At 43.9% G+C, this 16788-nt stretch overlaps 1 protein-coding gene across 17 annotated transcripts in view; it reads left to right on the forward strand.

The window, feature by feature from the left end:
• dtna.L (dystrobrevin alpha L homeolog) overlaps positions 1-16788 on the forward strand; it is a 159866-nt gene that overhangs the window by 108915 nt on the left and 34163 nt on the right.

The raw sequence follows: 16788 nt of genomic DNA on the forward strand, positions 1-16788 counted from the left end.
ACGTCTTACACATGGTGCAAACCCGCCACCGGATTTGACTAGCAAGTCTCTGGCAGGGGCTGGCTGATTTTAATTTTTCTTAGAAAAAGATAATCTATTATATAATCACCTGAGGGCCACTCCCCTAAAGCTGAACCAATGGTTTTACCTAATCAGCAGAGGGATTGGGTACCCACATCAATTTGCAGCACAGCACTAAAGACTGCAGAGTATCAAAGCAAAGTCAGGAGACTGAATGAATCATGGGACATAACTAGAATGGCTTGTCTGATGTTGATTTGCAGTTTTTGCATTTGCAGGATTATGGGTCAGGAACACTATTAATTGATTTGTTTTAAAACCATCAAGTCTCCCCATGGCAGATTCATTTTAAAGAGGTTTTATGAACATGCTGTTTCCAGTGGATTAAAGCAAAGGGCAGCCCCCTTGCTTCAAAGTTGTTTTACTTCAAACATGAGTGTCTTATCTGCAGAAGCTATTTGTGTCTGGCGCTTTTCTTTTTCAGTCCTGCAGGAAAATATGCCACTGGTTGTGTCCAGAGAAAAGCAATAACTCGCAATATGCAAGGGTAATGAATACCCTGTAAAATATATAGGCAATGAATATATCCCGGCAAAATACAGAAAACATTGGACTTTTAACCCTATAGAAATTCATGTGTAAAAAGTCAAATGCAAATTTTCCTGGTCTTGATAAATGAACACCTTTATATATGGTGATGTAATATATGGACCTTGGTGACTTATAGGGGCAGATTTATCAAGGGTCAAAGTGAATTCGAGGGAATTTTTGAAGTAAAAAAATTCGAAATTCGAAGTAATTTTTTGAATACTTCGACCAACGAATAGGCTATGACTTCGACTTCGAATTCGATTCTAAGTAAAATACTTTGACTATTCGACCATTCGATAATTGAAGTACTGTCTCTTTAAAAAAACTTGGCTGCAATACTTAAACCTGCCGAAGTGCTATGTAAGCCTATGGGGACCTTCTACAGCATTTTTCTAAGTTTTTTGAAGTCGAAGTAAAATCGTATGATCGTACAATAAAATCGTTAGAATCGTTTGATTCAAAGGATTTACTCGTTCAATCGAGCGATTTTACTTCAACCGCAAATGGGCAAATTCGATGTAAAAAAACTTTGACTTCGAAGTAAAGCCATTCAACCCTTGATAAATTTGCCCCATAATATCCTTATATTTTACAATAGGGAGTACAATATTCAATATATAATCTATTATTCTATAAATTTGAATTAAGCATCTCCCAACAATAACCTCTGTGCATTCAAATGACAGCTGTTCACCAACAATATATTCATCCATATTTCTTCTACGTCCCTCCATGTCAGTACACATGGGCATTGCCCCTCCCAGACCTGGAGGTAGGACCTATAACATAGCCAATCAAAATGAATCATGACCTATAAGACCACATGACTTCCTCCTCACCACAGTTATTTTTTGTCCTACTGGACAGGGAGGTAGGATCTCCCTCCTCACTTTTTATTTTTTGTTGAATTTTGAGAGAAATCAAACACAGTTTTTGTTTTTCTTTTGCATTTTCTTTTTGTTTATTTATTTATTTATTTATTTATTTTTTACCTCTGTGTAGACACAGAGGGATGATTCCCAGGTAATGGAGAAGATTTTACCTGATGCCTCAAGACGCATAATCTGTAAATTATCGCATATTGGGAAGAAATGCAGGTGTGGGCATATCCATGGTCCTAGCCCTGTGCTAAAATAGCCCCCTGCTATATGCCCAGCGAGGCACAAGATTAAATCTAGTGCTTTTTGGGAAGAGACACAGTTGTGGGCTTCCCACATTATTACCTGTGAGCCTTTTGTTTTTTCTTCTGTATTTTTATTTATTTATTTATTTATTTTTGCTTATTTTTTACCTCTGTGTGGACACAGAGGGATGATTCCCAGGTAATGGAGAAGAATTTACCTGATGCCTCAAGACGCATAATCTGTAAATTATCGCTTATTGGGAAGAGGTGCAGGTGTGGGCATACCCATGGTCCTAGCCCTGTGCTAAAACAGCCCCCCTGCTATATGCCCAGCGAGGCACAAGATTCAATCTAGTGCTTTTTTGGGAACAGACACAGGTGTGGGCTTCCCACATTGTTACCTGTGAGCTTTTTGGACTCCCCTTTTATTTTGAGTTATGTGAGACTTTACAGAACTCTACAGACTTCTGCAAAAGGGCCGTGGGTATGCATATGGGCTAGTTATAACAGCCTGAAGCTGGTGAGTATGATTCTTCATTATCTACTGTGTGTAGTGCACTGGGAAGTCTGCATGCTAATTAGCTAATTATGTCCCTCAGCTGAGAGCTATTGGGGCTTTGGCTGGAGTTTCCATCCAGCTAATTAGCCACTCTGATAAGGTGCAGGTGTGCCTTTGCCCCGTTTTGCTATTGCTGTTTAATATTTTAAGCCTTGTATGGGTGACCCTGCATCCTCTGTGCAAACACAGAAGTTATATTGGCAGCTCCAGGAAGGGCTAGAGGTTGCACTGCTCAAGTAGTATGGCACCTCCTTCCTTCTTATGAGTCTGCTCTTAACAAGCAGTGTTCCACCTGGATATTCCTGCTGACAAGCCTGAGCTATCTGGTAAGGTGCCTGTGTTCCCCTGACTTCTTGTATTATCTGAAGTCTTATGTTGTGAGCTGGCGTCCTCTGTGCAAAATACAGTATTGGCTCTTGCTACACTTTAAGTACTGGCTGGTGAATCCCTCTGCCTAAGCAGTGTGGTACCTGAATCCAGAGATTTTGATTTCTCAGTATCCATTGTGTATTTGAAACATTAATTTCACTGGGAAGTCTGCATGTTAATATGCTTAATATGTCCCTCAGCTGAATGCTATCAGGGCTTTGGCTGGAGTTTCCATCAAGCTAACTAGTCACTATCTGGTAAGGTGCAGGTGTTCCTTTGGCCCATTTGCTATTGCTGTTTAATATTTTAAGTTTTGTATGGGTGAACCTGCATCCTCTTGGCTGACACAGTGGTTATATTGGCTCGTGTGCTCAAGCAGTATGGCACCTCCTTCCTTTCTTATGAGTCTGCTCTTAACAAGCAGTGTTCCACTGGACTGGATATTTCTGCTGACAAGTCTGAGCTATCTGGTAAGCTGCCTGTGTTCCTTCTTATATTATATGAAGTCGTATGTTGTGAGCTGGAGTCCTCTGTGCAAAATGCAGTTACACAAGGTACTAAGTCTGCATGTTAATAAGCTAATTATGTCCCTCAGCTGAAAGCTATCCGGGTTCTAGCTGAAGTTTCCAACCTGCGGACTTTTCATTGCTATCAGGTAATGTGCAGATACTCCTCAGTTTGCTTCTGTTGTTTCTATTGTCCTCTGTGCAGACACAGAGGTTATATTTGCCTTTTATTACACTGGGTGCTTGCAGGGTTGGCTGGAGGCTTGCACTGTTGAAGCAGTATGGTAGCCCCTTCCTTACATTGAGTCTGCTCAGTGCTGTAACCTGATGTCATCCAGAGGTTGTGCTTTTTTTACCAATACGTATTGAAATTGCTCTTTATTTGGGCCTCATGGGTCCCTATACCTTTTGGGCCCACCTGCAGCCGCAGGGTCTGCTTCCTCTTTAGTTACGCCCCTGAGTCTGCTCCTTAGAAACAGTCTGCCACCAAGGATCTGTCTGGATTATTCCTACTGTCTAGCGCATATTATCTGGTTAGGTGCCTGTATTCCTCTGACTTCTTGTATAGTTGTCATCTGAGGTCTTAGGTTTGTGAGCCCGAGTTCTCTTTCGCAGACACAGTAGGCAAGTGTGCTCTTATTACACCTGGTATTTCCAGGACCGGCTAGGGGTTTGTTCTGCTGTAGCAGCATTGTACCCCATTTTTTCCTATGATGTTTCCACACTTAACAGGCAGTGTTCCGAGTTATATGGTGTCTTTTTGTGTGATGTAAGCCTTCTTAGATATTCTATTCCCATCTGGTGGCTTTTGTTGGGAGCTCAGTTGTAGTTATACTACATCTACTGAGTTTTTGTGACTGTAGGTTTCCCTTCTTTAATTGTTGGTAGATTAAAGGGCACTTACTGTTATGTCTATTGGCACCTTAACATGCTTGAAGCCAGCTTGTAGTCTATGGCCCTTTGTGTGGCCTCGGGCATCTCGCCAGGGAGCTGGGTTTGTGTGGCCTCTAGCTTTCATTATGGCCCTTGGCTTGGGTTAGAGCCCTTGTTTTGGTCCATGGCTTTTTACCATGGTCCTCGGCTCCTGGGTCTGCTGGCCTTTTACAAGGGCCCTTGTTCTGCTGGCCTGTTGCATGAGCCTTTGGCTCATGTGGTCTTTTACCCTTGGCACATTTGTTTGGTTATCCTTTTACCTGGGTTATTATGGCTGCGGGCCTTTTCTGTGGCCCCTGGCTAAGGTGGCCGCTAGTTTTTATTATAGTCCTTGTAGGCTTGTGGCTGCCAGTCTTGGCTGTGACCTATGGTGCATAGGTCACCAGCCAGGCTGTGGTGGCTGATAGGCATGGTTACTATTCTTGCTGTGGCCCTTGGTGGGCATGTCTGTTTGCCTTGTGGCAATCCTTGGCAGGACAACAGCCATTGGTTTTGTCTTGTCTGCAATCCTTGCAGGTATGGTTCTGGTTACACCAGCAGTAGGCATGATTGACTATTTGGTTGGATCTAGCATGGGTTGTACCATCAGCTGGTGTTTGCTCTGAGTTTCACAGCCCATAGCTAATTTTGTTGCTGATTGGTATTCAGCAGCTGATGTTGGTCATATGTTGGCTTACAGCTAACCTTTTCTTCTGCCTTACATGCATTGTTTTTGGTCTTGTATGCCACTGCTTATTATCAATAAGGCTGGCTTGTGGACCCAGGGTTTTGCAAGTTCAACAACTGACGTGCTCCGTTGTTGCATGTATGGAAATTGACTTTTGTGTCAGGTGCCAGTGCAGTTGGTTACCTTGTCCCTAAGGGTGGCATTCACAATAGCTGGCTTATTTACTATTGCTTGTGTATTCGAATTCCACTCTGTTTTTTTGCAAACACTTCAGCTGACGGGCAACTTGGCCTGCTAGTGTGACAATGGCCTTGCACATCTATGTTGGAATACATAATAGCTGGCTGGTCCACCACTGGTTGCATGTATGGTGGCTGGCTCTCTGCCAGTGGATTGTGCATCATTGCTGGTTGGTACCAGTTTTTGTAGGCTATAAGCTTCTGGCATGCCTGATTTTGGATTGTGATCCCAGCTGTTGGCTGGTTCAGTAGCTTCTATGTATGGTCACAGGTTTGGTTGAGTTTTTGCATAAACTGTAGCATTGTGCAGCTTGAGCTGTAGTGGCCTCGGCTTTTGTGGGTGTTTTCTAGAACTGTAATTGGCTTGGGTCCCATTGCTTGCTTGTGTAGCAGTGGCTGGGGCAACAGCATAGCTTACTGGTAGATGGCTTTAAGTCACATTGGTTGGTTCAGCAGCTTATCCTTGTGCTGTTGTATACCCAGTTTAGATTTGGTGGTTGGTGGAGCTACTGGGCTGTACCAGCTTGGCTCTACAATGGTTACAATGATATGCTGATTTATGATAACCCAGAGTTGGTGTTCATTTAGTTAAGTCTTCATTAGGTATTATTAGTGGATCTTGGACTGATCTCTGGTGTAGAGGTGACTCCGGTCAGCACTGGTTTGAGCTGCTTCCATTAAGATGCAGGACCAGGCTAATGTGGGCCAAGTCTTTTTAGGGCCACTTGCTATTGCTGAGGATCGTGTATTTCTCCAGCACTGGTGATAGATGCATTCAAGTTGTGTTTAGTTTCTGATCTGATTGATTTCCTGGTGGTTTCTAGGGTGTTTTAGTTCTGAGATGGCTATTGCCATCATTCTGGTTTTGTCCTAGGCACCTTTTTTGTTTTAACAGTTGCAGGATTTTTGTTCTTCCCCAGGTGGGGTTTTGTCAGATAACCATATTGCAGGTATCCCTCTAGTCACTGAGGGAACCTTTTTAAACAGAATATGTTTATTCTTAATCTGCAATGCTTGATCCTCAAGTACCGGTCTCTGTAATTTTGTGGTTGATTTTGTAGCTCTTGTTAATCGTTTACCATGTCCTAGGACATGTTGTTATTGTGCCTTTTATCTACCCTTTTCAGGAGATATACATTTATCAGCTCCCCTGTTGGATGGATGTGATGCTGGCCTTTTCTCAGGGCGTCCATAGCATCAGTTTGGTTTTTGCATTATGTTGGTTATTCCCACCCCTTGTTTTCGGTGCATGGCTTGGTAGATCCCATGTGTACTGACATGGAGGGACGTAGAAGAAATAGAGAATTTTACTTACCTACTTGACGTAAATTCCTTTTCTTCTAGTCCCGACATGTCAGTACAGGGTTTCCCATCCCAATTATTTATTTTGGTTACTGTACTGCTATGGCAAAAGTATAACTGTGGTGAGGAGGAAGTCATGTGGTCTTATAGGTCATGATTCATTTTGATTGGCTATGTTATAGGTCCTACCTCCAGGTCTGGGAGGGGCAATGCCCATGTGTACTGACATGTCGGGACTAGAAGAAAAGGAATTTACGTCAAGTAGGTAAGTAAAATTCTCTATATTGGGCCATATTCAATTCAAGATGGAAAACTTTTTTCCTAATTCAATTCTAGATTCAATTGCAGATTCTCCATAGACTTCAATGGTGTTTTCATGTGATTGTATTTCTCATTGAATTGAATCTGGCCCATTGAATCATAGGAGGTAATATAAGTTTGCTGTGTGTTTTTGTTTTCAGCACATTTTGCAATTATATTGTTTATGTGATTAAGTACTTTATTAAACAAGGAGAGTTGATGGTCCTTAAAACGTACCTGTCACCTACACATAAAAAGCTGTGTAACAGTCCTTTGCAAATTAAACATGGAACCCAAATTCTTTTTTCATTAAAACATCCATGCCTGTTATAAAACTGTTTAAATATCTGAGCTGTCAGTTAAATATTATCTGCCCTGCCTCTATACCTGAGGTATAGAGGCGGGGCAGTCAATTACTTTCACTTTCCATTCAGCACTTCCTAGATATCACTGCTCTACTCACAGGCCCGGATTTAGGGAAAGGCCCCCTAGGCCCGGGCCTAGGGCAGCAAGATGTTAGGGGCGGCAAGAAGGCGCCCCCTAACATCTTGTGTAAGTCGGCTGCTCCTGATAGATCCGGCTGGCTTTAGGACCGCTCCTCCAGCCTATCTCCCGCTGTGGCTCCGCCCCCTCCCACTCCTCTCTGTGGTCGTGCTGCTGCTGCCTCTGCTGTGCTGCGTGTGTCCCAGCAAGGTGATCTGTTCCTGGTATGTACATTTAATATTTCCCCTGCAGATCTGCTGTATATCGGCCATGTAGAGAAATATGTCATAGTCAACTTGCAGATTTGCTGGAGGTGCAGAATCACAAGTGTTCTAACTTCTAAACCTGTTACAGATTTTTTTATGTCCCTTTCCTGCTTCCTACAAAATGAAAACCATTTCAGTTCTTGTATTATAAGGGATAATGTACCCCCTACTGTAAATGATAAGGATATTAGAAGTCACTGAGGGGTTCTATGGCCATATAAAGGCACAAGGCTGCAGGCTGAGTTATACAGGGAACTCTGAGTATCACTTATGTATTATAATGGATAACGTACCCCCTACTGTAAATGATAAGGATATTAGAAGTTACTGACGGGGTTGTTCTGTGACCATATAAAGGCACAAGGCTGCAGGCTGAGTTATACAGGGAACTCGGAGTATCATCATGTATTATAAGGGATAATGTACCCCCTACTGTAAATGATAAGGATATTAGAAGTCACTGAGGGGTCCAGTAACCATATAAAGGCACAAGGCTGCAGGCTAAGTTATACAGGGAACTCAGAGTATCACTCATGTATTATAAGGGATAATGTACCCCCTACTGTAAATAAGGATATTAGGAGTCACTGAGGGGTTGTTCTGTGACCATATAAAGGCACAAGGCTGCAGGCTGAGTTACACAGGGAAATCGGAGTATCACTAGAGATGTCGCGAACTGTTCGCCGGCGAACTTGTTCGCGCGAACATCGGGTGTTCGCGCTCGCCGGAAGTTCGCGAACGTCGCGCGACGTTCGCCATTTTGGGTTCGCCATTGTTGGCGCTTTTTTTGCCCTCTCACCCCAGACCAGCAGGTACATGGCAGCCAATCAGGAAGCTCTCCCCTGGACCACTCCCCTTCCCTATAAAAACCGAAGCCCTGCAGCGTTTTTTCACTCTGCCTGTGTGTGCTGAAGAGATAGTGTAGGGAGAGAGCTGCTGCCTGTTAGTGATTTCAGGGACAGTTGAAAGTTTGCTGGCTAGTAATCGTTTTGATACTGCTCTGTTATTGGAGGGACAGAAGTCTGCAGGGGTTTGAGGGACATTTAAGCTTAGGTAGCTTTGCTGGCTAGTAATCTACCTTCTACTGCAGTGCTCTGTATGTAGCTGCAGTGGGCAGCTGTCCTGCTTCTGATCTCATCTGCTGACTGCTGCAATAACAGTAGTCCTTGTAAGGACTGCTTTTATTTATTTTTTTGTTGTTTTACTACTACTACTACTACTACTACTACTACTACTACTACTATAAGAGCCCAGTGCTATTAGTCTAGCAGTGTTGGGGAGTGGGACTGGTGTGCTAATCTGCTGCTCCTAGTAGTTCAGCAGCACCAACTTTAATTTTTTTTTTTTAATATTCATTTTTTTTTTTTTACTTTTTTTTATTTTACTACCGCTGTAGTAGTGTATAAGTTGACCTTTTAGGCATTATTTGCCCTGTAGGCATTATTTGCACACTGTTTTCTTCAACCGCCATCGAGCTGTGTGACCTTGTTCACATTCTGTCTAAATATTTCCCTAATATTACCGTCTCCAGAAAAAAACCGGAGTCACTTTTTTCAAGCAGCCATAATATATTTTACGTAATCCGTATCCACCGCTGTAGTAGTGTATACGTTGGCCTTGTAGGCATTATTTGCACACTGTTTTCTTCAACCCGCCATCGAGCTGTGTGACCTTGTTCCCATTCTGTCTAAATATCCATAATATTACCGTCTCCAGAAAAAACACCGGAGTCACTTTTTTCAAGCAGCATTCATATATTTTACGTAATCCGTATCCACCGCTGTAGTAGTGTATACGTTGGCCTTGTAGGCATTATTTGCACACTGTTTTCTTCAACCCGCCATCGAGCTGTGTGACCTTGTTCCCATTCTGTCTAAATATCCATAATATTACCGTCTCCAGAAAAAACACCGGAGTCACTTTTTTCAAGCAGCATTCATATATTTTACGTAATCCGTATCCACCGCTGTAGTAGTGAATACGTTGGCCTTGTAGGCATTATTTGCACACTGTTTTCTTCAACCCGCCATCGAGCTGTGTGACCTTGTTCCCATTCTGTCTAAATATCCATAATATTACCGTCTCCAGAAAAAACACCGGAGTCACTTTTTTCAAGCAGCATTCATATATTTTACGTAATCCGTATCCACCGCTGTAGTAGTGTATACGTTGGCCTTGTAGGCATTATTTGCACACTGTTTTCTTCAACCCGCCATCGAGCTGTGTGACCTTGTTCACATTCTGTCTAAATATCCATAATATTACCGTCTCCAGAAAAAACACCGGAGTCACTTTTTTCAAGCAGCATTCATATATTTTACGTAATCCGTATCCACCGCTGTAGTAGTGTATACGTTGGCCTTGTAGGCATTATTTGCACACTGTTTTCTTCAACCCGCCATCGAGCTGTGTGACCTTGTTCACATTTTGTCTAAATATTGATAATATTATCGTCTCTAGAAAAACCACTTGAGTTACTTTTTTTCAAGCAGCATTCATATATTTTACGTAATCCGTATCCACCGCTGTAGTAGTGTATACGTTGGCCTTGTAGGCATTATTTGCACACTGTTTTCTTCAACCCGCCATCGAGCTGTGTGACCTTGTTCCCATTCTGTCTAAATATCCATAATATTACCGTCTCCAGAAAAAACACCGGAGTCACTTTTTTCAAGCAGCATTCATATATTTTACGTAATCCGTATCCACCGCTGTAGTAGTGAATACGTTGGCCTTGTAGGCATTATTTGCACACTGTTTTCTTCAACCCGCCATCGAGCTGTGTGACCTTGTTCCCATTCTGTCTAAATATCCATAATATTACCGTCTCCAGAAAAAACACCGGAGTCACTTTTTTCAAGCAGCATTCATATATTTTACGTAATCCGTATCCACCGCTGTAGTAGTGTATACGTTGGCCTTGTAGGCATTATTTGCACACTGTTTTCTTCAACCCGCCATCGAGCTGTGTGACCTTGTTCACATTCTGTCTAAATATCCATAATATTACCGTCTCCAGAAAAAAACCGGAGTCACTTTTTTCAAGCAGCATTCATATATTTTACGTAATCCGTATCCACCGCTGTAGTAGTGTATACGTTGGCCTTGTAGGCATTATTTGCACACTGTTTTCTTCAACCCGCCATCGAGCTGTGTGACCTTGTTCCCATTCTGTCTAAATATCCATAATATTACCGTCTCCAGAAAAAACACCGGAGTCACTTTTTTCAAGCAGCATTCATATATTTTACGTAATCCGTATCCACCGCTGTAGTAGTGTATACGTTGGCCTTGTAGGCATTATTTGCACACTGTTTTCTTCAACCCGCCATCGAGCTGTGTGACCTTGTTCACATTCTGTCTAAATATCCATAATATTACCGTCTCCAGAAAAAACACCGGAGTCACTTTTTTCAAGCAGCATTCATATATTTTACGTAATCCGTATCCACCGCTGTAGTAGTGTATACGTTGGCCTTGTAGGCATTATTTGCACAGTGTTTTCTTCAACCCGCCATCGAGCTGTGTGAGCTTGTTCACATTTTGTCTAAATATTGATAATATTATCGTCTCTAGAAAAACCACTTGAGTTACTTTTTTTCAAGCAGCATTCATATATTTTACGTAATCCGTATCCACCGCTGTAGTAGTGTATACGTTGACCTTGTAGGCATTATTTGCACACTGTTTTCTTCAACCCGCCATCGAGCTGTGTGACCTTGTTCCCATTCTGTCTAAATATCCATAATATTACCGTCTCCAGAAAAAACACCGGAGTCACTTTTTTCAAGCAGCATTCATATATTTTACGTAATCCGTATCCACCGCTGTAGTAGTGTATACGTTGGCCTTGTAGGCATTATTTGCACACTGTTTTCTTCAACCCGCCATCGAGCTGTGTGACCTTGTTCACATTTTGTCTAAATATTGATAATATTATCGTCTCTAGAAAAACCACTTGAGTTACTTTTTTTCAAGCAGCATTCATATATTTTACGTAATCCGTATCCACCGCTGTAGTAGTGTATACGTTGACCTTGTAGGCATTATTTGCACACTGTTTTCTTCAACCCGCCATCGAGCTGTGTGACCTTGTTCCCATTCTGTCTAAATATCCATAATATTACCGTCTCCAGAAAAAACACCGGAGTCACTTTTTTCAAGCAGCATTCATATATTTTACGTAATCCGTATCCACCGCTGTAGTAGTGTATACGTTGGCCTTGTAGGCATTATTTGCACACTGTTTTCTTCAACCCGCCATCGAGCTGTGTGACCTTGTTCACATTTTGTCTAAATATTGATAATATTATCGTCTCTAGAAAAACCACTTGAGTTACTTTTTTTCAAGCAGCATTCATATATTTTACGTAATCCGTATCCACCGCTGTAGTAGTGTATACGTTGACTTTGTAGGCATTATTTGCACAGTGTTTTCTTCAACCCGCCATCTAGCTGTGTGTATTATCGTTTCCAGAAAAACCAACTGAGTTTTTGTTGTTGTTGTTGTTTTTTTAAAAATAATGCCAGGCAAAGGCAGGCCGCCACGCAGAGGCCGTGCTAGGGCCGTGCTGCTATGCAATCCTGTGGCCCTAGCAAATTGCCCAGTTTTAAAAAGCCAATGACCCTGAACTCCCAAAATGCTGAAGAGGTAGTTGACTGGCTTACACAGCACACCCCATCCTCTACCGTTTCTAACTTTACCACAACATCCTCCTCATCCTCCACTGCTATGGCCACCCCACGTAACACTTCCTCCACCACCGGTGCCCCTTCTTCACTGGGGTCAGAGGAGTTATTTTCCAATGAGTTTCTTGAACTGAGTAATGCGCAACCATTATTGCCAGAAGAAGATGAAGGAGATGAGGACCTTACACCAGATTTAATTCTGGCAGAGAACACGATAGAGATGGACATAATGAGTGATGAGGAGGAGGTCCCCGCTGCTGCTTCCTTCTGTGATGTGTCAGAAGAAATTGATGCATCTGAGGAGAATGATGATGAGGAGATTGATGTTTTGTGGGTGCCTAGTAGAAGAGAGCAAGAGGAGGGTAGTTCAGATGGAGAGACGGAGAGTCAGAGAGGCAGTAGGAGAATAAGACTTAGAAGAAGCAGGGAGGACAGCCCGCAGGGATCAGCAGGGCAACAACATGTATCGGCACCTGTGTTCAGCCGGCCAACGCACCCGCCATTGCCGCCAATACCGCCAACTCCGCCAACTTCTACTGTTACCGCCAGATCGCACACTTCCAAAAAGTCAGCAGTGTGGGATTTTTTTAATGTGTGTGCCTCTGACAAAAGCATTGTAATTTGCAATGAGTGCAGTCAGAAACTGAGCCTTGGTAAGCCCAACAGCCACATAGGTACAACTTCTATGCGAAGGCACATGAGCGGCAAGCACAAAGCACTTTGGGAGCAACACCTCAAAGGCAACAGGCAAACTAAAAGCCACACTCCTTCTGGTCCAGCATCTTACTGCTCTACCTCTGCTCTCCTTGACCCGTCTGAACCACCCTCCACTCCGCCTTCCACCTTGACCACCTGTTCCCATTCCCAGTCATCTGCCACCAGCCAAGTTTCTGTGAAGGCCATGTTTGAGCGTAAGAAGCCAATGTCTGACTGTCACCCCCTTGCCCGGCGTCTGACAGCTGGCTTGTCTGCACTCTTAGCCCGCCAGCTTTTACCATACCAGCTGGTGGACTCTGAGGCCTTCCGCAAATTTGTAGCAATTGGGACACCGCAGTGGAAGGTACCCAGCCGCAATTTTTTTTCTAAAAAGGGAATACCACACCTGTACCAACATGTGCAGAGCCAAGTTACCGCATCTCTGTCACTTAGTGTTGGGCCAAAGGTCCATATGACTACTGACGCATGGTCCTCCAAGCATGGTCAGGGCAGGTATGTCACCTACACTGCCCACTGGGTGAACTTGGTAATGGCTGGGAAGCAGGGAATGGGTAGCTCAACAACAACAGTGGAGTTGGTGTCACCGCCACGGATTGCACGCGGTTCTGCCACCACCTCTACTCCTCCATCGCTCTCTACCTCGTCTTCTTCTTCTTCTTACTCTGCTGCTGGGTCCTCCTTCTCCTCCTCCACACCTGTGCACCCCCAGCTCCCCCTAGGCTATTCGACGTGCCAGGTACGCCGTTGTCACGCTGTCTTGGGGATGACGTGCCTGGAAAGCAAAAACCATACCGGATCTGTACTCCTGTCATCTCTGCAGTCACAGGCCGATCGGTGGCTGACCCCACACCAACTGCAGATCGGAAAAGTGGTGTGTGACAATGGAAGCAATCTGTTGGCAGCGTTGAGACTAGGCAATTTAACACATGTGCCCTGCATGGCACATGTGTTAAATTTAATAGTCCAACGTTTTGTCTCCAAGTACCCAGGATTCCAGGACGTTCTCACCCAGTCCAGAAAGGTGTCGGCCCATTTCAGACGTTCCTACACAGCCATGGCACGCCTTGCTGACATTCAGCAGCGCTACAACATGCCAGTCAGGCGTTTGATTTCTGACAGCCAGACTCGCTGGAATTCAACGCTCCTTATGTTGGAACGTCTGCTGCAACAACAAAGGGCCGTCAACGAGTACCTTTTTGAACTGGGTGGTAGGACTGGATCTGCACAGCTGGGGATTTTTTTCCCCCGTTACTGGGTGCTTATGCGCGATGCCTGCAGGCTCATGCGACCTTTTGAAGAGGTGACAAATATGGTCAGTCGCACCGAAGGCACCATCAGCGACCTAATACCCTTCGCTTTCTTCCTGGAGCGTGCCGTGCGACGAGTGACAGATGAGGCTGTAGACCAGCGTGACGAGGAGCTGGAAGCGCACGATTTCTGGTCGGAATCACCAGAACGAACCCAGGCACCTGCTGCAACGCAGGGAGAGGTGCCAGAAGTGGAGTCAGAGGAGGAAGGTGGCTTTGTGGAGGAGGAGGAGGAGGACCAACAGGAGCAGGCTTCCCAGGGGGCTAGTGGTGACCTTTTGGGGACCCCTGGTCTTGTACGTGGCTGGGGGGAGGAGACCGTGGATGATGCAGTCCTTGATAATGAGGAAGCGGAGATGGATAGCTCTGCATCCAACCTTGTGAGAATGGGGTCTTTCATGCTGTCATGCCTGTTGAAGGACCCCCGTATCAAGAGGCTTAAGGAGAAGGACCTGTACTGGGTCGCAACGCTACTAGACCCTCGGTACAAGCATAAAGTGTCAGAAATGTTACCAACATACCACAAGTCCGAAAAGATGCGGCATTTACAAACCAGCCTGCAAAACATGTTGTACAATGCTTTTAAGGGTGATGTCACTTCAGGAACTCATCAACATTCCAGGGGCAGAGGTGCCAGTAATCCTGCCACGAGCACACCTGCAAGGACAAAGCCCTTTGGCCAGTCTGTAACGTCAGACATGCAAATGTTTTTCTGTCCAAGGCAGCGCCACAACCCTTCTGGATCCACCCTCAAAGAACGCCTCGACCGGCAGGTAGCGGACTACCTGGCATTAACTGCAGATATCGACACTCTGAGGAGCGATGAACCCCTGGACTACTGGGTGCGCAGGCTTGATCTGTGGCCAGAGCTGTCACAATTTGCCATGAACCTCTTGTCTTGCCCAGCCTCAAGTGTGCTCTCAGAAAGGACCTTCAGTGCAGCAGGAGGGATTGTAACTGAGAAGAGAACTCGCCTAGGTCACAAAAGTGTCGATTACCTGACCTTTATTAAAATGAATGAGGGGTGGATCTCGGAGGGTTACTGCACGCCGGAAGACTTGTTCTGACTTCTATGCAGCTGTCCTTCTCTTCAAGCCTCATGACTCCACACACAGCTGTCCTTTAGCGTCCTCCTCCTCCCTCCGCCACCGTTACAAACTAGGGTGCAAACCCTACTGGTTTAATTTTTTCTGGCCTCTGTGCTTCAGTGGCTGCAACCAAAAAAACTGGGCAAACAATGTCTACAAGGTCAACGTATGGCAAAAAATGACTATTTTCAGCATTTATATGGCATATTTTTTCTGGCAACTGTGCTTCAGTGGCTGCATCCAAAAAAATGCATATTTTCTGCATTTATATGGCATAATTTTTCTGGCCTCTGTGCTTCAGTGGCTGCAACCAAAAAAATGCATATTTTCTGCATTTATATGGCATAATTTTTCTGGCCTCTGTGCTTCAGTGGCTGCAACCAAAAAAATTTATATTTTCAGCATTTATATGGCATAATTTTTCTGGCAACTGTGCTTCAGTGGCTGCGACCAAAAAAATGACTATTTTCAGCATTTATATGGCATATTTTTTCTGGCCTCTGTGCTTCAGTGGCTGCGGCCAAAAAAACTGGGCAAACAATGCCTACAAGGTCAACGACGTTGACCTTGTAGGCATTGTTTGCCCAGTTTTTTTGGCCGCAGCCACTGAAGCACAGAGGCCAGAAAAAATATGCCATATAAATGCTGAAAATAGTCATTTTTTGCCATACGTTGACTCAACGTATATGGCAAAAAATGACTATTTCAGCATTTATATGGCATATTTTTTCTGGCAACTGTGCTTCAGTGGCTGCGACCAAAAAAATGCATATTTTCTGCATTTATATGGCATAATTTTTCTGGCCTCTGTGCTTCAGTGGCTGCAACCAAAAAAATTTATATTTTCAGCATTTATATGGCATAATTTTTCTGTCAACTGTGCTTCAGTGGCTGCGACCAAAAAAATGCATGTTTTCTGCATTTATATGGCATAATTTTTCTGGCCTCTGTGCTTCAGTGGCTGCAACCAAAAAAGTTTATATTTTCAGCATTTATATGGCATAATTTTTCTGTCAACTGTGCTTCAGTGGCTGCGACCAAAAAAATGCATATTTTCTGCATTTATATGGCGTAATTTTTCTGGCCTCTGTGCTTCAGTGGCTGCAACCAAAAAAATTTATATTTTCAGCATTTATATGGCATAATTTTTCTGGCAACTGTGCTTCAGTGGCTGCGTCCAAAAAAACTGGGCAAACAATGTCTACAAGGTCAACGTATGGCGAAAAAATGACTATTTTCAGCATTTATATGGCATATTTTTTCTGGCAACTGTGCTTCAGTGGCTGCGTCCAAAAAAACTGGGCAAACAATGCCTACAAGGTCAACGTATGGCAGTTGTTTAAAGAGAACAGTAGATTACTAGCCAGCAAAGCTACCTAAGCTAAAATGTCCCTCAAATCCCTGCAGACTTCTGTCCCTCCAATACAGAGCAGTATCAAGCAGATTACTAGCCAGCAAACTTACTATCATCTGTCCCTGAAATCACTAACAGCTCTCCCCCTACACTATCTCTTCCAAGCACACACAGGCAGATTTTTCAGATACATTTTTGCCCTTGATCCCCCTCTGGCATGCCACTGTCCAGGTCGTTGCACCCTTTAAACAACTTTAAAATCATTTTTCTGGCC

This window comes from Xenopus laevis, chromosome 6L (genome assembly GCF_017654675.1).
Source record: "Xenopus laevis strain J_2021 chromosome 6L, Xenopus_laevis_v10.1, whole genome shotgun sequence".
Lineage (NCBI taxonomy): Eukaryota > Metazoa > Chordata > Amphibia > Anura > Pipidae > Xenopus > Xenopus laevis.